Source organism: Aquarana catesbeiana, linkage group LG08 (genome assembly GCF_042186555.1).
Source record: "Aquarana catesbeiana isolate 2022-GZ linkage group LG08, ASM4218655v1, whole genome shotgun sequence".
Taxonomy (NCBI): domain Eukaryota; kingdom Metazoa; phylum Chordata; class Amphibia; order Anura; family Ranidae; genus Aquarana; species Aquarana catesbeiana.
The window spans coordinates 33048788-33071332 of NC_133331.1; the positions used below are offsets into that span (position 1 = coordinate 33048788).

A 22545-nucleotide genomic window follows, 5' to 3' on the forward strand; every position below is an offset into this window, starting at 1 on the left:
AATGCAGCCTTACCATTGACAGGAATGCAGCCTCACCATTGACAGGAATGCAGCCTCACCATTGACATGAATGCAGCCTCACCATTGACATGAATGCAGCCTCACCATTGCCACGAATGCAGCCTCACCATTGCCACGAATGCAGCCTCACCATTGCCATGAATGCAGCCTCACCATTGACACGAATGCAGCTTCCCCATTGACATGAATGCAGCCTCACCATTGCCATCAGTGCAGCTTGATACATGCCTATCTGCAGCCTCGGAGGGGAAAGGGAGGGGGAGGGACGAGCGCCAACAGATTACATACAGGAGAATTTTCTATTTACTCAGCGGCCTCTTTAATACAAAGTCCCGCCTCCTATGATAGACAGAACAGTCGTCCAATGCCAGCCCAGGAGATGGGACTTCCTATTACAGAGGCCACCGAGTAAACAGGAGATTCTCCTGTATGTAATCTGACGGCACTTGTCCCGCCCCCCTCCGAGGAACGATAAAGACAGCATATATCTTTTGTGGCCCCCCAAAGAATCCCTGAGTGCCGCGCGGGCGCTCAGGGATTCGCTGGGGGCCACAAAAGATATATATATCCAAATTACCAGTGGGGCCGCATAAAACCCGGGCCACGGGCCACAGGCCGGACTTTGGACATGCCTGCTCTATATAGTTCATATAGTATAAACTAATTACAAAGAGCGTTAAATATAAATGTAAAAATATATATATATATAGATGTATAGATATATACATATATATATATATATATAGATATATATCTATATATCTATATATATATATATTATAAAAATAAAATGTAAAAAATAAATAAATATAATAATATTTATATATAATTATTAATAATAATAATATATATATTTTAACTGTACATAAAATAATAAACGATTACACCAGCACTGAGACCTGTCTTCTTGTACAGAACTAGTTTCTGCAGGAGATGAAAATTTATACTAATAGCCAACAGATTAACCATCACAGACAATCGGGGATGCACTCAGTGAATGCATTCCTGTACATTGAGTCCTGCCCCCACCGGCAATTCATGACAAAGTACTGTACATTAAACCAGCCCCAAGACAGCATTAAACTCCTATACAGTACGTTAGCATCAGCAACAATGAACACATATACATCTACACTAGCAGGCAGAGCATCAAAGATATAAAAAATACCACAAGCCTTAAATGCTCCTTTTTATCTATTTTGCAATATAAAGCAATGCAATTAAAAAAAAAAAAAAAAACAATTCCAAAATTGATGCAAACACCTGTTCAGAATGATTTTTTCGTCAAGCTGCACAAGGGCAGTACAGCTGCAGCCGTACAGTATTCATGTACTTTATAAGGCCTACATGTTGCAGGAAGGGTTCACATCCCCAACGACTGCAATATAAGTCGGCATTATGCAAGAACCTAAAGAAGAAAAAGAAAAAAAAAAAAAAAGAAAAAAAAGGAAAAAAAAAAGCACTGACCTTACAGTGAAGGGGCCACTGAGATGTTTCCTGTTCTATGTGCCTTTTACCTGCAGATCACCCCCAATCCTCAGTTGGATGCACAATTCATTCTACAACCAGCAGGTCCTTCCTATTAAATCTAAAATGCTTTTTATCATTCATGCTGGAAAACATCCTCGTAATAAACCAATCCATTCTGCGCTTGGATGGTAAAGCCCTATTCTGTGCAGGCAGGAGATGGATGCTGAAGCAAGATTCAGAGCAATACCAGAGCTTAGAGGAGAGGGAGAGGGAGGAAGAAAAAAAAAAAAAATATCTGCATGTAGCAAATGGGAAATAGCTGCTCACCACATACACACCCACAAAAGTGGAGCATCAGAGAGGATGCTCAGGGATGGCTTTCACAGGCGGGATGCTGTTACCCAGAGATGCACTGAGGCTTCTGCTCTCTCCTGGGAGAATGAGCTCATTTGCTAGCATTCGGCAAAGCTCCTATCAGCCCTTGCAGAGTCACTGCAGCCAGCACCCCAGTGCAAGCAACGTCATCAAACCGACACTTATAAAAACTGCCCAGCATCCTCATCGGTGCCAGAAGGGAGAGAGCCCGGAGAAAAAAATGATGTCCGGAGCAAAGGGAGGCCACTGCCAAAATGCTCGTTGAGATGCCTGCTGTGCCATGCAATTGTAATTACACTAATGCCAAGGCTTCCATTCAAAGCACGGTTGTTGGCGTTGGATCTTGCTTTTAGCAGAAGTGCCCTTAGCTTTCCAACAACCTACTGTAGACCCGCAAGGTTAAAACAGACCTTGGTACCTTCGATGGAAGATCTGCTTATTAACCACTAGACCTCCAGAAGATTTACCCCCCTTCACGACCAGGCCATTTTTTTCACGATATGGCACTGCGTTTCTTTAACCACTTCAGCCCCGGAAGGATTTGCCCCATTCTGACCAGAGCACTTTTTGCGATTCGGCACTGTGTCGCTTTAACTGACAATTGCGCGGTCGTGCGACGTTGTACCCAAACAAAACTGACGTCCTTTTTTTACCCACAAATAGAGCTTTCTTTTGGTGGTATTTGATCACCTCTGCGTTTTTTATTTTTTGCGCTATAAACAAAAGAAGAGCAACAATTTTGAAAAAAAAAGCAATATTTTTTACTTTTTGCTATAATAAATATCCCTCAAAAATATATAATTAAACTATTTATTTTCTCAGTTTAGGCCGATATGTATTCTTCTATATATTTTTGGTAAAAAAAAAAAAAAAATATCGCAATAAGCGTATATTGATTGGTTTGCGCAAAATTTATAGCGTCTACAAAATAGGGGATAGTTTTATGGCATTTTTATAATTAATTCTTTTTTATTAGTAATAGATTATTACTATTATTATTAAGTAGTAGATGACGGCGATCTGCAACTTTTATCGTAAATTCAACATTATGGCGGACGCATTGGACACTTTTGACACTATTTTCAGACCATTGTCATTTATACATAAAAATGCACTGATTACTGTGTAAATGACACTGGCAGTGAAGGGGTTAACCACTAGGGGGTGATGAAGGGGTTAAGTGTGTCCTAGGGAGTGATTCTAACTGTGGGGGGGAGGGGCTTCAACACACATGACAGCGATCACTGCGCCCGATGACAGAGAGCAGTGATCTCTGTCATGTCACAAGGCAGAACAGGGAAATGCTTTGTTTACAAAGGCATCTCCCCATTCTACCTCTCCGTGACACGATCGCGGGCACCCGGTAGACATCGAGTCCGTGGGACCCGCGGTCACGGAGAACGCGGCGGGCGCACGCAGTGCTGCTTCTTAAAGGGGACGTACCTGTACGCCCTTTTGCTCACCCGTGCCATTCTGCTAACGTATATCGCCGTGCAGCGGTCGGAAAGTGGTTAAAGCAGAGTTCCACCCTTTAAATGTACTTTGCAGTATTCAGCAGCAATAAACCTAAGCAAGAACATTTGGAAAAAAATTTTTGTGCCTTGTAATCTGCCTCGTAATCTGCTTCTTCCTCTCCCTGGCGCCTGACGTCATTTCCCTCAGCGCCCGTGCTCACTAGTGCTCCTGGGAGATATGTGTCATCATTTCCCAGGAGTCAGTGGGCAGTGCCAAGCGCCTCGCTGCCATCATAACGGGGCGGGCACTTCCGACGACGCCGCCTGTTGTGATGGCGACATTAAAAGTGTATGGCGCCATACCTCCTGCGCATGCACGAGAACGGGCGGTGCATGCTGGTCGCTCAGCTGCACCTGATCCCAGAAGATAGTCTTTGTAGGGCTTCACATGCCCACAAGCAATATGGAAATTGCCAGGAAAGAGGAATATAAGATATCTTCCTCTATGAAATTGGAAATCGAGCAGCGATACATCCCAGAAAGGTGAGTGCTATAAATAGAAGTTTTAAACTAACAATATTCATAAAGAAAAATAAAAAAAAAAATGTTAACAGTCGGAACTCAGCTTTAAAGTGGTTGTAAACCACCCTGGGAAAAAAAAAAAAAACCCTGCAAGACAGAGTGCCATAGCTTCAGTTTGCCCCAGTTCGCATGTGCCGATATCATCAGCACATGCAGGGGACAGGGGATATCTCCGAAACCGTGCAGGTTTCGGAGATATCCTGGGTAGCTACAGGTAAGCCTTATTATAGGCTTACCTGTAGCATAAAGTTACAACCACTTTAAGACCCCTTTCACACTAAGCCAGTTTTCAGGCAATTTAGCGCTAGAAATAGCGCCTGAAAACTGCCTCCCATGCTGCCCGAATGTAAAAGCCTGAGTGCTTTCACACCGGGGCTTGCGGGACGTTAGAAAAATTCCTGCAAGCAGCATCTTTGGGGCGGTTTGGGAGCGCTGTATACATCACTCCCAAAAACGCCCCTGCCCATTGAAATGAGTGGGCAGTGATTCCGAAGCTCCTGAAAAGCGATTCGGAAAGCCCCACAACACAGGCGTTTTTAAACCCTTCTTCAGCCACTAGTGGGGGGTTAAAAAATGCCTTGCAAGCGGCCGAAAAGCACCGTTTAAACAAAAAGAAAAACGCCTTGCTAGCGGCTGAAAAGCACCGTTTAAACAGCGGTAAAGCGCCGCTAACACGAGCGGCGCTTTACCACTAACGCACGGGCGGCCCCAGTGCGTTAGCTAGATGATCTTGTCCTGGCACTGCCAGTGGGTGTATATAGTTGTATATAAAATGCACTATTTATTGTTCAAAAAGTGTTTCCCAGTGATAAACCTTTCATCCAGTTTCTAAATTGCTGCATTTTTAAATGTTCAGTGTAGCACTCTCGTCCTAAAAGTAGGGCTGCCGGTAAATTTAGTTATGCTGGGTGGCAGCCAGCTTGGCTAATTTGTAGTGTTTAAAACTTTTTTTATCCCATAATCACACTTATGCCGCTTACACACGGTCGGATTTTCCAACGGAAAATGTTCGATGGGAGCTTGTTGTCAGAAATTCCGACCATGTGTAGGCTCCATCGGACATTTTCCGTCGGAATTTCCGACAAACAAAATTTGAAATCTGGATCTCAAATTTTCTGACAACAAAATCTGTTGTCGGCAATTCCGATCGTGTGTATACAATTTCGACACACAAAATTCCATGCATGCTCGGAATCAAGCAGAAGAGCCCCACTGGCTATTGAACTTCATTTTTCTCAGGCTCGTCGTACGTGTTGTACGTCGCCACGTTCTTGACATTCGGAATTTGTGTGACCGTGTGTATGCAAGAGCCAACATCTGTCGGAGAAAAAACATGGATTTTGTTGTCAGAATGTGCGATAGTGTGTACGCGGCAATACCTAGGTGAATGCAGCATTGGTCCTACAAAGTACAGATGTGCTGGATCAGCTTAAAGGCTCTTATTCCTGTACTGCTGTCTACCTAGTCTCATCTATTTTTGTCTAAGGAGTCTGCCAATCTGCCTGTTGCTGATCGCTTTTTAAGGGTGCCCTGTCCCTTCTCTCCCACATTTTTCCTGTTCTGAGAAATAAACTTCTCTATTGTTTAAAGCGTAAAAGTGACTGGCGCCCAATGTTTTTTTCTTGTTCACCACCCACCATGCCCACAAGTCTGCACCCTGAGAATGTATGTCAGCCATCCCTACCTCCGGTAGTCATCATTAGGCTCCCGGAAAATCAGGGTAGTCGCTACATCTGGCGCCCAACGTGGGGCAAAGCGCTATTTTTGTGTTGGCCGCCCCTAGCAACAGACTGCAATCACACAGGAATTTTGTTTGGCTCCGTGGGAGAGTGGCAAGTAATGTTCGTGTACCTCAGAAACTGTGCTATTGTTCTTGTAAACCACGCGGGGAAGAACCTAATTGTCTTTTTGCTCATGGGAGAGTGTCCGCCTGGCTTTTTGTTACTTTACGCCAGTGCTGAATGGGTTAGGGCAGACTCCATAACAGTTTTGGTGCGTTGCTGGAAGGAAGAGGCAGGCGCTGAAGTTTTTACTGAGCAGCCGGACCAATCCTTCGGCAGGGGGAGGGGTTGCCACTCTGCAAAGGTGGGGACGTGGTGGCACGAACCGCCATCTTGGATCCAGGTGCTGAGAGACGGAGAAGCAAGCATGGCATATCCTGGAGATTCCAGTGCTGATTGGAAAATCTTTGCACCGGATGTTGGCCCAGGGCCTGTTGGGCTGAGAGAAGCTATTACCAATGCTGGACTGTGCTTCATCCCTAAAGGTAACCTGGCGCTCTACACGTGGGAGGCTACAAAGTGATTGGGCTGCTGTGTTCCAAGTGCTCAGGACTGGCTACCAATATCCGGCCCTGAATCACCTGTGGCCACTGTGAGGAATCGCTACTGGAGGTAGTCTCGCCGGCCTTATCACCATGGGTGTTGCAAGTAGATTGGGGCAAGTGTGTTGCTATTGCTGCACCAGAGCCAGCTCCGGTGGTAGCTGCCACGGCTGTTCTGTCCACTAAGGAATCCGCTACTACAACCATGGCTACCGCATTGCCAGCATCACTGCCCATGCAGTGGAAGTGTCAGTTCCCACTGCCTCCGCTCATCATATGTCCGCGTCGGCTGGAATTCATCCTGCCTTGTCAGAGGCCACCGCACCTGCCAGACTCACCATTCCTGCAGTGGAAGTGTCAGTTCCCACTGCCACCATTCTTTGTGAGTCCTTCACGGTCACCAATGACCCTGTTCGTGTGCCTGCATCTATGTAACGGATCCCCGTCGCACTCCGCTTGAGTGCTTCCATCAGTACACTGCTTCCTCCAATTAACCTTCAGATATCAAATATTACAGTCATATATTGTAACCAAGAACCAGACGAGACTAGCTTAGTTACAAGCTGAACATGGAACGTTTTATTGAAACACAGGTACACAGAGGTAACACTCGGTACAATCCCCCCCAGCTTTGCATTCAGGGCAGGGTAAATTTTACCTCCCCCAGTAGCATGACACACAGGTTTTCAACTATCCAATAGTAGACTGTCTTTGGGAGGGGCAGCTGAAGGAATTTCCCCCCCTCCCCTCTCACAGCTTATCCACATAGACATACATCCAGGGCCCGCCAAGACATTGTGCTACCTGGGCCCAGGATCGAAATCCTGCCCCCCCCCCCAAAAAAAATTAAAAATTACGCCCACCAAAAGGCCCCCACATTCATTATTTTATATCATGACAATTAAAACCAAAATTAAATGTATTAGGAAGTCAGATTTACATGCAACAGTGGTGGGGTTCAGACAGACGCGGCTGCGGTGGTGGTGAGGGGGGGAGGTTTAGACACAGGGAGGGGTGCTGGGGGGTTAGACACAGGCAGGGGTGGTAGGGAGGGGGTTAGACACAGGCAGGGGTGGTGGGAGGGTTAGACACTGGTAGGGGGGTAGACACAGGCAGGGGTGGTAGGGAGGGGGTTAGACACAGGCAGGGGTGGTTTAGGGGGGTTTAGACACAGGCAGGGGTGGTAGGAAAAGGGGGTTAGACACAGGCAGGGGTGGTGGGGGGTTAGACACAGGCAGGGGTGGTAAGGAGGGGGTTAGACACAAGCAGGAGTGGTGGGGGGGAATTAGACACCGGCAGGGATAGTAGGGGGGTTAGACACAGGGAGGGGTGGTGGGGTTGATAGACACAGGCAGGGGTGGTGGAGATGGGATTAGTGGCACTTACTTTCTCTCAGTGTCAGCCACGCCTATAGTGATCCCTCTTTCATCATGGGGTCTCTGCTCATCAGAAAGCTCCTCCCCCTGTACGTTGTTGGCTGTCAGCTGACTTTCTCTTGTCAGCAGCAATGGGGGGAGCAGTGGAGAGGATGGGCGGGCGGCCAGCTGTGTGAGTATGGCAGCGAGTGCACTGCCATTACCTGTAATAGCAGCGGTGCCTATCCATCCCCATAGTGGGATAAGGAGGGGAGCGGAGCGGGTGGGCAGAGTGGAGCCCGATCGGGCGGTACCACTGTCTTGTTGGACATCAACGTGCCGCCCCTCAGAACTGGCTGCCTGGGACCAATGGTCCCATCATGTCTCATGGTAGGGCTGGCCCTGCATACATCTCATAATACTTTGCTCACAAGGCAGACACAAACAATAGAACAATGGAATGCAGCCACGCCCCAAATGACCCAGCAAACAGTCCACAACAATATACAATATATATATATATATATATATATATATATATACACACACAACATTTCAGTGTGGTTGAATAGTGAGTCTGACTAGTACAGATCAGACTGGGGTTCTCGTTCACGCTGTGCCCCGAATGGACACAGGGTGACTTACACATAGGAGGGGCCATGGGAGCTGGACCAGGAGCTTCCAGTGCTCTCCACAAGCCCCCCACCCAAAGTGACTCCCGTCACAATCTACTACTACCATATCTACTGCAACCGTGCCCACTACAAAGCCAGGTGCCTCAGTGACCTTCCACGGCTGCGGTCGAGGTTGCCTACATTCCCTGATGATGAAGCCTCCCAGGGAGAAAGCTGCTGAACCTGGCAAGCCAGATGTGAATGAGGGCTGTGTGCTTGTTGGGACAGTGAAACCCTTAGCTACAAAGGGAGCAGAGTCAGGAAAGTCTGCCACTGTGTGTTGGAGGCCAGCTTACTCCCGGCTGAAGAGTTTGCTACAGAGTCAGACTCCGTGTTGTTTGATAGAATATCTGAGTGGCTCTCTGACACTGTGTCCTTTGGAGAAAGATGGTCTGATCGTGATTCTGAGCATCAAGTTGAGCCTATAGAGGAGGATGTTCCCTCACCTACCTGTACTCCCAGTAATAGGCCTGAACCGTCCACCTCCACCTCTCCCGTTCTCTGTCTGGCAAGTTTTCCAGAGGAGAAGCGGTGGACTCTTTATGCAAAAACTACAAATGTTGCTGTGCGAGTGACCTCCTCATTCACAAGTGTTTCCCAGAAGCCGGATACCGTTGCAGGTTACTCTGGTAAGTGTGCGCCTGATACTCTAGTGTTGCCTGGCTGTGGAGACCCTAAACTGCTGCCAAAGTTATCCAAACTACAGTGTATTGTGATGAAAAAGGTAGCTGAAGAGTATGGTTACCTGTAACCATATGTGCAGGGGCTCTGATTGCTGAGATCCAATGTAAACGTACGCAGTGGATTGAGACTGCCATCAGAGACGATCGGAACATTTCTGCAGTTTGTGATGTGAAGAAATTGTCACCCAGAAATGCAGGAAAATACACTACAATCTTGCAAACCTGGGATCATGGTCGGCTCATTTACCCGGACTGTGTTATCATCAGACGGCCTAATCAAGCTGACCTACGGCATTACATCACCACTATCGGATTGTCAGGGAAGCCAATCCCATAGCTCCCAACTGTCACTGATTTGGTACAATGTCCCTCTGTCCCTTATCCCCCCTCATTTGTCCCTCATTTTGGTCTGATCCATATAGTTGTATATAAAATGCACTTTTTATCTTTCAAAAAGTGTTTCCCAGTGCTAAACCTTTCATCCAAATTCTAAATGGCTGCATTTGTAAATTTTAAAAGACAAGATAAAGGAATAGTAGTGGAAAAAAAAAGCCCTTGTAGATTTAATTAACCTTTTTCTTGGTTAATTCTCCTTTAAGGGGGTGTGGCAGGGGGCGTGCCCTATGCCTACATACATTTGATAGTAGGTGTCCCTCATTCCCATCTCAAAATGTAGGGAGGTGTGCAATCCAACTGCCGGATCCACGTTACTACTGGTGATGCCACAAGCCGTTTTATTCTCTAGTCAGAGTGGAACTTTGCTTTGTTTAGCTGTGTTTATTCCACAGGAAGTGCAACTTCACATAGTTACATAGTTACATAGTAGGTGAGGTTGAAAAAAGACACAAGTCCATCAAGTCCAACCTATGTGTGTGATTATGTGTCAGTATTACATTATATATCCCTGTATGTTGCGGTCATTCAGGTGATTATCTAATAGTTTCTTTAAGCTATCAATGCTCCCCGCTGAGACCACCGCCTGTGGAAGGGAATTCCACATCCTTGCCGCTCTTACAGTAAAGAACCCTCTACGTAGTTTAAGGTTAAACCTCTTTTCTTCTAATTGTAATGAGTGGCCACGAGTCTTATTAAACTCTCTTCTGCGAAAAAGTTTTATCCCTATTGTGGGGTCACCAGTACAGTATTTGTAAATTGAAATCATATTCTCTCTCAAGCGTCTCTTCTCCAGAGAGAATAAGTTCAGTGCTCACAACCTTTCCTCATAACTAAGATCCTCCAGACCCTTTATTAGCTTTGTTGCCCTTCTTTGTACTCGCTCCATTTCCAGTACATCCTTCCTGAGGATTGGTGCCCAGAACTGGACAGCATACTCCAGGTGCGGCCGGACCAGAGTCTTGTAGAGTTGGAGAATTATCGTTTTATCTCTTGCGTTGATCCCCCTTTTAATACATGCCAATATTCTGTTTGCTTTATTAGCAGCAGCTTGGCATTGCATGCCATTGCTGAGCCTATCATCTACTAGGACCCCCAGGTCCTTTTCCATCCTAGATTCCCCCAGAGGTTCTCCCCCCAGTGTATAGATTGCATTCATATTTTTGCCACCCAAATGCATTATTTTACATTTTTCTACATTGAACCTCATTTGCCATGTAGTCGCCCACCCCATTAATTTGTTCAGGTCTTTTTGCAAGGCTTCCACATCCTGCGGAGAAGTTATTGCCCTGCTTAGCTTAGTATCGTCTGCAAATACAGAGATTGAACTGTTTATCCCATCCTCCAGGTCGTTTATAAACAAATTAAATAGGATTGGTGCCAGCACAGAACCCTGGGGAACCCCACTACCCACCCCTGACCATTCTGAGTACTCCCCATTTATCACCACCCTCTGAACACGCCCTTGTAGCCAGTTTTCAATCCATGTACTCACCCTATGGTCCATGACAACGGACCTTATTTTGTACAGTAAACGTTTATGGGGAACTGTGTCAAATGCTTTTGCAAAATCCAGATACACCACGTCTAAGGGCCTTCCTTTATCTAGATGGCAACTCACCTCTTCATAGAAGGTTAATAGATTGGTTTGGCAAGAACGATTCTTCATGAATCCATGCTGATTACTGCTAATGATATCGTTCTTATTACTAAAATCTTGTATATAGTCCCTTATCATCCCCTCCAAGAGTTTACATACTATTGATGTTAGGCTAACTGGTCTGTAATTCCCAGGGATGTATTTTGGGACCTTTTTAAATATTGGTGCTACATTGGCTTTTCTCCAATCAGCTGGTACCATTCCAGTCAATAGACTGTGTGTAAAAATTAGGAACAACAGTCTGGCAATCACTTGACTGAGTTCCCTAAGTACCCTCGGATGCAAGCCATCTGGTCCCGGTGATTTATTAATGTTAAGTTTCTCAAGTCTAATTTTAATTCTGTCCTCTGTTAACCATGGAGGTGCTTCCTGTGTTGTGTCATGAGGATAAACACTGCAGTTTTGGTTACTGGAGCCCCCTGATTCACTCGTGAAGACTGAGGAGAAGAATAAATTTAATACCTTCGCCATCTCCCCATCCTTTGTAACCAGATGTCCTTCCTCATTCTTTATGGGGCCAATATGGTCTGTCCTCCCTTTTTTACTGTTTACATACTTAAAGAATTTCTTGGGATTTTTTTTGCTCTCGTCCGCTATGTGTCTTTCATGTTCTATCTTAGCCGTCCTAATTGCACCCTTACATTTCTTGTTGCATTCTTTATAAAGTCTGAATGCTGAGGATGATCCCTCAACCATTTTTTTTTAAGGCCTTCTCCTTTGCTTTTATATGCATTTTTACATTGGAGTTAAGCCATCCAGGATTTTTGTTCGCTCTTTTAAATTTATTACCCAATGGGATACATTGGCTAATGCCCTTATTTAATATGCTCTTAAAGCAAACCCATCTCTCCCCCGTATTCTTTGTTCCTAATATTTTATCCCAATTTATGCCTTTTAGCAAGGTTTGTAGTTTAGGGAAGTTGGCTCTTTTGAAATTCAGTGTCTTGGTGTTGCCTTCATGTTTCCTATTTGTGTGATTTATACTGAAACTAATTGACCTGTGATCGCTGTTACCTAAATTTCCCCGTATTTCCACATCCGTGATCAGGTCTGTATTGTTGGTAATCAGTAGATCCAGTAATGTTTTATTTCTAGTTGGTGCGTCTACCATCTGACCCATAAAATTGTCTTGCAAGACATTAAGGAACTGGCGAGCCTTAAATGAATGCGCGGTTCCCTCCGCCCAGTCTATGTCTGGATAATTAAAATCCCCCATTATGATAACACTTCCCATCCTTGCTGCTAATCCAATTTGTGATAGGAGATCCGTCTCCACTTCCTCCCTCATGTTAGGGGGCCTATAGCATACTCCCAGTATTATTTTCCCCTTAGCTTCATCCCTTTGGAGCTCTACCCATAAGGATTCCACCTCCTCTCTAGCTCCCTCAGTGATGTCATCTCTCACATTCGCTTGTACATTATTCTTGACATATAGGCATACCCCTACCCCTTTTTTACCCTCTCTATCCTTGCGGTATAGGGTATACCCTTGAATGTTTGCCAGCCAATCATGAGAGCTGTTGAACCAGGTCTCTGAAATTCCCACAAAATCCAAATCCTCCTTGTACAACAGTATCTCTAGTTCACCCATCTTGTCCACCATGCTCCTGGCATGAAAGAATCCTATTGTTGGGGACACTTTTGTCCATGCCTCCTTACTGCATACCTCCCAACTATTTGAGATGGGAATGAGGGACATCTATCAGCAAAAGTATGCAGGCATAGGACACACCCCTTGTGTCGCCCCCTTAACCGCTTCCCGACCACCTCACGCAGATATACTGCAGCATAAGGGCACGTACAGGCAGATTAATGTACCTGTACGTTGCCCTTTAAGAGGCGGCTTGCCCGCCGGGGGCTTCAGTGACCTTGATGTCCGCGATGATACCCGCGATCGTCTCGCGGTGAGGAAGAACGGGTAGATGCTAATGTAAACAAGCATCTCCCCGTTCTGCCTAGTGACACTGTCACTGATCATAGCTCCCTGTGATCGGGAGCGGTGATCAGTGACGTGTCACACACAGCCCACCCCCCCGAGTTAGAAACACTCTCTAGGACACACTTAACCCCTACAGCGCCACCTAGAGGTTAACCCCTTCACTGCCAGTGACATTTTTACAGTAATCATATTAACTAAAAAAAAGAAATTCCCCTAACTGGATTTTTCCGGCACTTGCACAAGAAATTGTATAGATTGTGATCTCATATAAGAGTAAAAACAGTATTTTTATTTAAAGATTATAAAAACAAAACATTCCAAGCAACGGAAACATGTATAATACATATAATTCAAAAACAGTACTGATTATGTTCAACTAGACAATGATATTCCTACAGTCGGGGCTTTTTTGGCCCATTAATTGTATTCCACTGCACGGTGGTATTTAAACGATGGAAACTCTTTGCCAGCCCAAAGAGTTTCCATCGTTTAAATACCACCGTGCAGTGGAATACAATTAATGGGCCTAAAAAGCCCCGACTGTAGGAATATCATTGTCTAGTTGAACATAATCAGTACTGTTTTTGAATTATATGTATTATACATGTTTCCGTTGCTTGGAATGTTTTGTTTTTATAATCTTTAAATAAAAATACTGTTTTTACTCTTATATGAGATCACAATCTATACAATTTCTTGTGCAAGTGCCGGAAAAATCCAGTTAGGGGAATTTCTTTTTTTTAGTTAATATGTATTTCATGGATGTGGCACGGCCCCCTTATAAACCTAGAATGAGCTAGTTATTTTCTTGTTTTTACAGTAATCAATGCAATTTTTTAGCATTGATCGCTGTATTAATGCCAATGGTCCCAAAAATGTGTCAAAATTGTCCGATGTGTCCGCCATAATGTCGCAGTCACGATAAAAATCGCTGATCGCCGCCATTACTAGTAAAAAAAAATTATTAATAAAAATGCCATAAAACTATCCCCTATTTTGTAGACGCTATAACTTTTGTGCAAACCAATCAATAAACTCTTATTGCGATTTTCTTTTACCAAAAATATGTAAAAGAATACGTATCGGCCTAAACCGAGGGGGGATATTTATTATAGCAAAAAGTAAAAAATTATGCGTTTTTTTTTTAAAATTGACGCAGAGGTGATCAAATACCACCAAAAGAAAGCTCTATTTGTGGGGGAAAAAAGGACGTCAATTTTGTTTGGGAGCCACGTCGCACAACCGCGCAATTGTCAGTTAAAGCGACGCAGTGCAGAATCGCAAAAAGTGCTCTGGTCAGGAAGGGGGTAAATTCTTCTGGGGCTGAAGTGGTTAAGGAGAATTGTACAAAAAAATAAAAGATTGGTTTAACCCACAAGTGTTTTTTACCACTACTATTCCTTTATAATGCAGCAATTTAGAAATCAGATGAAAGGTTTAGCGCTGGAAAACACTTTTTGATAGATAAAAAGTACTTTTTATATATAACTTTATAGATCAGACCAAAATGAGGGACAAATGAGGAGGAATGAGGGACAGAGGGACATTGCTCCAAATCAGGGACAGTTGGTAGCTGTGTTACTGCTGAACTGTGCTCCCGATGCCAGCATTCACAGGAAATGCCCTTAAAGTGATGTACTGGTTTGTTATCCCTGAACCGTCAGTTTACCTCACTACCCAAAGTAATATGCTGATCTGTTGCTTTGAAAAAAAAAAAAAAAAAAAACTGCATGTCCTTGTCCTTCATGTGTGTGGAAAATAGCCTCAGTCTCCTGGAAAATGCGGAGTCATGTCTCAGGTTTCTGTGTTGCCTGTGCGAATTTTGCAACACTACAAGTTCAAGTCTTTAGTTCCTGAAATCGGTGACTAGGGAAAAAACAGTTGTGTGTGCTTGCAAACTAAAAACAAGTTGTTGTTACTTCAAGACCTAAGGAAAATACCTGTTGGATTTTGGTGTGACAGAGCCAGCAAGATGTTCACAGTAAAGTTTGTACCTACTGAACTTTGGAGATAAAGATACTTTGTGTTCATTGGACTTTGGGATTACAGAGACAATGTGATATTCTAGTTAGGTAGTCAGGGTAGGCTGTGCTTTTGGAACCTGGGGCCAGTTTACATCGGAAACCTATTCTGCATGGATTGCAAGGTATTCAAGTGACTTTTTATTTTACTGTGACTAGATGGTAATAGGTGAGCCAATCTGAGTGAACAGTACAATTTTTCATCGCCATAGGAAAATATTTAGAAATATAGTACTTTAGGGATATAGATAGGATGTGTATATACTTCTTGGAAGAAGGTGTTACTCTCTAGGGCAGGGGTCTCAAACTCAAATTACCTAAGGGCCACAGGACAAGTTTTCATATCCCATGGGGGCCGCATGCAAACTTTCCTTTCCCCCAGCACTGGTGTCTACGGACGCACTATTAACCCCCAACACTGGTGTCAGCGGACGCACTATTAACTCCCAGTATTGGTGTCAGCGGACGCATTATTAACCCCCATCACTGGTGTCAGCGGATGCATTATTAACCCCCATCACTGGTGTCAGCGGACGCATTAATAACCCCCATCACTGGTGTCAGCGGACGCATTAATAACCCCCATCACTGGTGTCAGCGGACGCATTAATAACCCCCATCACTGGTGTCAGCGGACGCACTATTAAACCCCAGGACTGGTGTCAGTGGGCGCATTTTTAACACCCAGCACTGGTGTCAGCGGACACACTATAAACCCCCAGCACTGGTGTCAGCGGACACATTATTAACCCCCAGCACTGGTGTCAGAGGACGCATTATTAACCCCCAGCACTGGTGTCAGCAGACGCACTATTAACCCCCAGTATTGGTGTCAGCGGACGCATTATTAACCCCCAGCACTGGTGTCAGTGGATGCACTATTAACCCCCAGCATTGGTGTCAGCGGACGCACTATTAACCCTCCAGCATTGGTGTCAGCGGACGCACTATTAACACACAGCATTACCCCATACACTTCACAAATACCCCCACACTCCTCAAATACCTCCTACACTTCACAAATACCCCCCACCCTTCACAAATACCGCCCCCCCACACTTCACAAATACCCCCTCTTCACAAATTTCAACCTCAGTCACCCAACTAAGGATTTTGCTCGGCCTGGCAGTCAGCTCGTGGCCTGATAATCTGCCTCTCGAGTCCTCACCTCCTGTCAGGCCCTGGCTTCAACACAGGCCTAGTGGCAGGGCATACCAAGAACTCCATGATCTCCCTGAGGTTGATCATCAGTACCTAGGTGGGCAGGGGGGGGGGGGGGCAGATCCTCCCCCTGCTCTGTTCTCTCTCTCTGCTCTCCTGTGCTGTGTCTGTTTTCCTATGCTGTGCGCGTTGGGCTGCAGCAGCATGCGGGGAGAGGACACAGGAGACAGAGAGAAAGCTCCCAGACGCTGCGCGCTGCCACATGTAATAAGCTGGGGCAAGGAATAAACTTGGTGGGGGCGATCTTTCCCCTCCTAGAGACGCCACTTCACCTGACATTCCAGGCACTTCAGCACCCCCCTCCTCTGCGGCACCTGTGTACGGTGCACCCCGTGCACCCGCCCAGGATCGGCCCTGCCTGCGGGCCATTTGTAACCGGTCCGCGGGCAGTAAATGGCCCGTGGGCCGGTACGATGAGACCCCTGCTCTAGGGAGTAGGGTCCACTTCATACTGTTGATATTTCAGTGTATAGTTAATTGCTAGGACTGTAGAGTATATTAAAAATATACTAAGGTGAGTTTCCCTTATATACTCTTGTCTTCCTCTCTTTTCTAAATAGATATATGTAGATATGTGTTCTTTAGTGTAATGTATAGTGATAACACTTGTCTTCTTCTGCTGAGGACAGACATTTCAAACGAATACATAAATGTTTGCTTTAGGATAGATATTACTATAGTGGTAGATATAGAATATTGCTAGGATTTCGTATTTCCATACTGCGTGCCTTTCTATTTTTCTATTTTCAGGTGTTCCTGTACCCCTCGTGTCTTCCTTGGCTAAGGAGAGACAAAGAACCTTTAAGTGTGTACAGTGATGCTTATTTTGCATCTTCCTTGGTTAAGGAGAGACAGTGTCTTAAATTCATTCAACACCAACCAAATTTTCTATTACTTATCATATAGTACATTAGATAGATAGATAGATAGATAAATAGATAGATAGATAGATAGATAGATAGATAGATAGATAGATAGATAGATAGATAGATAGATAGATAGATAGATGTAATGTCATTGCTTTATTGCATTTTTCACCTGTTTTCGTATGGCATGCCACACGTATTTGTACTCAAAGTTTAAACCTTTCCTTTACCCTTTCCCATCCACTTTTTTGCCAGGACATCCACTCTCAGGCTTGAGAGCAAATGTTTTTTTGCAGACTCCGAGAACGTAGTCTCCTTGGCAGGGGGAGAGTGTAGCACCCTCGTCCTAAAAGTAGGTAAATTTAATTATGCTGGGTGGCAGCCAGCCTGGCTAATTTGTATTGTTTAGTGGTTAAATGACTTCTGTGCTAATTACATTTGTTTGTGGCTTCTCCCTTTTGTCAGTAGGTGGTGATTTTGCCTTTGACATTAGTATGATGAGCTACAGTATATGCAAGTTATGGATAAACATACTTTTCTCAGCCATTCATATTCTCTGTGATGCATGCTGGGAAAAGCTATTTAATGGAAAGAAGTCAGGTGACCAGGGTCAGTCTTACCGCCCAGGGCTTCGGCCTGGGTGGATGTGCGTATAGTTCCTGGCTGCCGGCTGCTAATCCTATCAGAGGCCTATCCAGGTGTTCAAGTTATGCAGAGGAAAGCCTGCCAAAGATCCAGAAACGATTCTAGAGGGATGGAGTTCTAAAGAAGAACCAGGGGAGACCCTTCAGGAGCAGGAGGCTATAAAGTGGCTGGGATGACTGCAAGAGAGAACTCATCCAAGGGAATCCGTGCATGAAGCAGTGAGTAAAGTTCAGTTACTACAGGAGACAGACAGTCCTACAAAGTACAGATGTGCTGGATCAGCTTCAAGGCTCTTACTTTCTTTACTGCTGTCTACCTTATCTCACCTATTTTTCTGCCAATCTGCCTGTTGCTGATCGTTTTTTAAGGGTGTCCTATGCCCTGTCCCCTCTCTCCCACATTTTTCCTGTTCTGAGAAATAAACTTCTCTATTGTTTACAGCATAAAAGTGACTGGCGCCCAATGTTTTTTTCTTATTCATTACCCACCAAGGCCACAAACCTGCACTCTGAGAATGTATGTCAGCCATCCCTAACCTGGTAGTCACCATCAGGCTCCCGGAAAATCAGGGTAGGCATTACATCAGTATAAAGGAATAGTAGTGGTTAAAAAAAAACTAAAAAAAAATGTGGGTTTAACTCGTTTGTTTTGTATAATTCTCCTTTAAGAGGGCGTGTCAGGGGGCGTGTCCTGTGCCTACTTACTTTTGCTAAGGTGTCCCTCGTTCCCATCTCACAAAGTTGGGATCTATGCCTTAAAGTATAACTAAAGGCAAAAAAATTTTTATTTTTTTATTTTTTGGATAGAGTGGAGGGGGATTAGAACACCAGTCAGTTTTTTTTTGCAGGTTGTGCCCCCGTTAACCTCTTCATCTCCGGAAGGTTTTACCCCCTTCATGACCAGGCCATTTTTTGCGATACGGCACTGCTTTAACTGACAACTGCGTGGTTTTGCGACGTTGTACCCAAATAAAATTGATGTCCTTTTTTCCCCCGCAAATAGAGCTTTCTTTTGGTGGTATTTGATCACCTCTGTGGTTTTTATTTTTTGCGCTATAAACAAAAAAAGGCCGACAATTTTGAAAAAAAAAACCCAATATTTTTTCATTTCTGCTATAAAGCATATCCAATAAAAAAATGTAAAAATTCAAATTTCTTCATAAATTTAGGTCAATATGTATTCTGCTGCATATTTTTGGTAAAAACAAATCCCAATAAGCTAATATTGATTGGTTTGTGCAAAAGCTATCGCATCTACAAAATACGGGAAAGATTTATGGACTTTTTATTTTTTCAATTTTTTTTACTAGTAATGGCGGCAATCAATGATTTTTAGCGGGACTGCGACATTGCGTGCCACTTTTTGGGGACCAGTGACACCAATACAGTAATCAGTGCTAAAAAAAAAAGCACTGTCACTGTATAAGTGGGAATGGTGCTGCGCTAATCTTTAAATACACACTGATGCATAGGTGCAATCATGCTAGGATATTCCTGGGTGGAAGGCTAATCTCCTGCACTCGGTATACAATGTGGTAATAGCCTCAAGCAAACAATAAAAGTATAAATGTGCTGTGCTCAAAGAAAAATTTATATAAATATAAAGTAGGTGAAAATTGCCAGACTACATCTAAATAGTCCTAAAGAAAAAATATCGACATAAGTGTATTCAATCTGCAGTGTAAACACTTCGCTTATAGTGCAAAAATAAATATTTAGAAAATAAATCACATAAAAGCAAACTAAACCGCAAAAGTGCAATGTTACAATGGATGTCCAAAGAGATCACAATGTCTGTGACAGATGAAATAAAGTGTCCAGTGCCAACAATAGGTGCTCACAGTTGTATAAAAGCAATATTACAGTTCAATAAAAAAGTGACTTGTGCAGCAGCAAACAAGTCCAATGCTTCATTAAACGTGCCAAACAGTGAAATAGTGCAGGCAACAGCTGGATTCTAGCATCACTTGCTTAGGTAAGTGGAGAATCACAGCGGAGCTCCATCGGCGTGCCCCAGAGCCAAAGAAGATGATCACATACAGGTACGTGATTTTGCGCATAAGACGGAGTTCCACCCAAAAGTGGAACTTCCGCTTATTCGTTTCCTCCTCCACCCCTCCGGTGCCACATTTGGCACCTTTCAGGGGAGAGAAGGAAACGGGGACCTGTTTGACAGGTCCCCTTCCCCACTTCCGGGGATGGTGCCGTGGCGAAGCTCAGCCCCCCCCTCCTCCTTTCTCTGCTGCCAGGCCAATTAGAAAGCGCAGTGCGCTTCATGCATGTGCAGTAGGGAACCGGCTGTGAAGCCGAAAGGCTTAACTGCTGGGTTCACTTACAGGTAATGGTGGTGGCTGCACCCAAAAAGCCGATCCGAAGATTGGCTGGGGTGCCAACATCACTGGCTCCCTGGACAGGTAAGTGTCCTTATATTAAAAGTCAGCAGCTACAGTATTTGTAGCTGCTGATTTTAAATTTTTCGTGGGGTGGGCGGACCTCCGCTTTAAGGGCCGCCCTGCTGCAGTACATGTACGTGGGGCGGTCCTTAAGTGGTTAAGGAGATTCACCCTCTGTATTTGTCCTGTTTATCATTATCATTGAAAGTGAAACTAAAAGAAATGATGCAAACTTTGGGTTGTCCCCAGAAAAGTAATAGAGGGGAAATCTTCCAATGAGGACACTAGTTCTGGTGATCTGGGGGTCCCCAAGAAATTCCTTGGATTTTATCTCACTTCCTGTTTGGCAGGAAGTAAAGGGAAATCTCTGCAGTGGGATGGCGAAAAAAAAAGGGGGTTTATAGCCCTCCCATGTTCTATCCAAAATGAAAAAAAAAAAAAAAAAAGTTTTGCCTATAGATCTACTTTAACCGCTTGCCGACCAGCTGACGTCATTATACTGCAGCAGGTCGGCTTGTTCCCGCAAATCACCGTAACTGTACGTCGGTCCCTTTAATAGCTATAGCAGGCACACAGCGGGGGGGGCTGATGCGCGTGGCCGGCAGTCGCGGGGTCCGCCGACCACCTGCGATCGCTCCACAGAGAGGCAGAACGGGGATCTATCAATGTAAAGAAACAGATCCCCGTTCTGTCAGGGGAGTACAGAGTGATCAAATGTGTACAAATAAGTTGCGCTGATAGCGTGAGCAGTCCTTTGTAAACCAATGAAAGAAACACAGAAAAAGGTGCACTGTTGCAATGAAACAAATTCTAAAACAAACAGTGAATAAAAATCTGTGTGTAAAAGTCTATATGAAAAACTTTACATCAACAATAATAAAAATAACAATTGAGTCCGTAATTAAAATGTGAAAAATAATAATAATCCCAAAAGAGTAGTAAAGTCCAAAATCCTTCCACCTTCACCAACGAAGAAAAAGAAAGGGAGAAGACAAGGTGAAGGGGCGGTAGATCCTCAAGTCAAAACCCCACTCGGTGCGTGGGGACCCTTACCGGAACCGGTGGACCCCCTAAAGAGCAAGGTCTTTTGTGCAAGCAGAGTTAGCCCTCTGTGGGGTCTAAAAATGAGCCTCCGTCCTCCTAGGGCACGCTGGACGCAGCAAGGCATCCTCCACGGAATCCTGATTAGGAATGAAGAGTCCGGTCTGTGGAGTGCACTATGACAAAAGTCACCAGCACAAAGGAGTAGCCTTTATTGCTAGAAAAACGGACACAGCCGCATAGGACATAAAAACAGCCAGCAAGCTTAAAAAACAAATGACACTTGTACATCACGTGGGTCACGTGGGGCGTGATGACGTGTCAGCGCGTAGCACCGCCATACATGTTTCGTCATCTGTGACGTCTTCCTGGGGCACGACCACCTGCGATCGCTCCACAGAAAGGCAGAACGGGGATCTATCAATATAAACAAAATAGAAATATATGGAACACTGCACTAACCCAAATCACCCCTTAACTAAAAGCTGCAGCTAGAAAGTGAGATACGCGCCAAAAACAATACAAACAATAAAGCTGTGCTAAATGAACATAAATACCAAATACAGCGATAATGTGAATTATCGTGTCTAAAGTCTGTGATTATAATAACCAAAAAATTGTGACAAGAAATTATACACAATAGGCTGTGAAAAAAAAAGTCTGTGGTATCAGATAATCAAATGAGTGACGTCCAAGAGAAAAGGGTCAATCCACCACTTCACCAAAAATCACCAATGGACTAGTGAACCTCCACCGTGTGAAATACAAGCTTACCACATAGCAAGCTTAATGAAGCCCGTGGCTTTAACCCAGCCGGGGTCCTTGATCCAAGGCAACAGCGACAGCACTTCCGGTTCTGTGAACGGTCCGAACGAATATCCAATCAGGATTCCATAGTGTATAGTACAGTGTGAAAGGTATAACTGCGCTGACCCAATAAAAACAAAATAAAATAACAAGCAGCTACACTAGAATGTGACTGGAATTCAAATAAGATAAAGTGAAAAAAATGTAGCGCTAACAAAAGACACATATATGTGAACTAACAAAGTTCAGTGATAAAAAGGTATGATCCAGTTCATTGTGTATATAAAGAAGATGATGAAGTCCAAACAGTAAGATGGATGGCAAATCCAATAAGAGTGAGGAAGTCTTCTGACATACGATTTATCTAATGATAACTCTTGTAGTAAAGAAGGTGAAAATACCCTTACCGGAGCAGGTGGATTTGAATGCCAATGACACCGAATCAAATAGGCTTATGGAATCAGATGGAAGGTTCTCCCGGATAGTAATAGAGGTCCAGGGTCTCCGAAGGTATCTCCTCTAGGCTGGAACCACTGAAATGATGTCCTCCGAGTCAAGGGAAGCAGGACATCTGGTGGGAGCGTCCCAATTTCTCGTAAAACCAAAAGGTATGGGGAGAAAAA

General features: G+C 44.4%; 1 protein-coding gene across 7 annotated transcripts in view; it reads right to left on the reverse strand.

The window, feature by feature from the left end:
* Window positions 1-2032, reverse strand: part of JAKMIP3 (Janus kinase and microtubule interacting protein 3) — a 278385-nt gene extending 276353 nt beyond the window's left edge. For 3 of the 7 annotated variants that reach the window (XM_073595684.1, XM_073595680.1, XM_073595681.1), the window contains exon 1: window positions 1489-2032. The gene's annotated coding sequence lies outside the window, so the exon portion shown is untranslated. The remainder of the gene's footprint in view (window positions 1-1488) is intronic. The other 4 variants (XM_073595686.1, XM_073595685.1, XM_073595683.1 and 1 more) reach the window with 3 other exon arrangements.
* Window positions 2033-22545: the final 20513 nt, after the last annotated feature.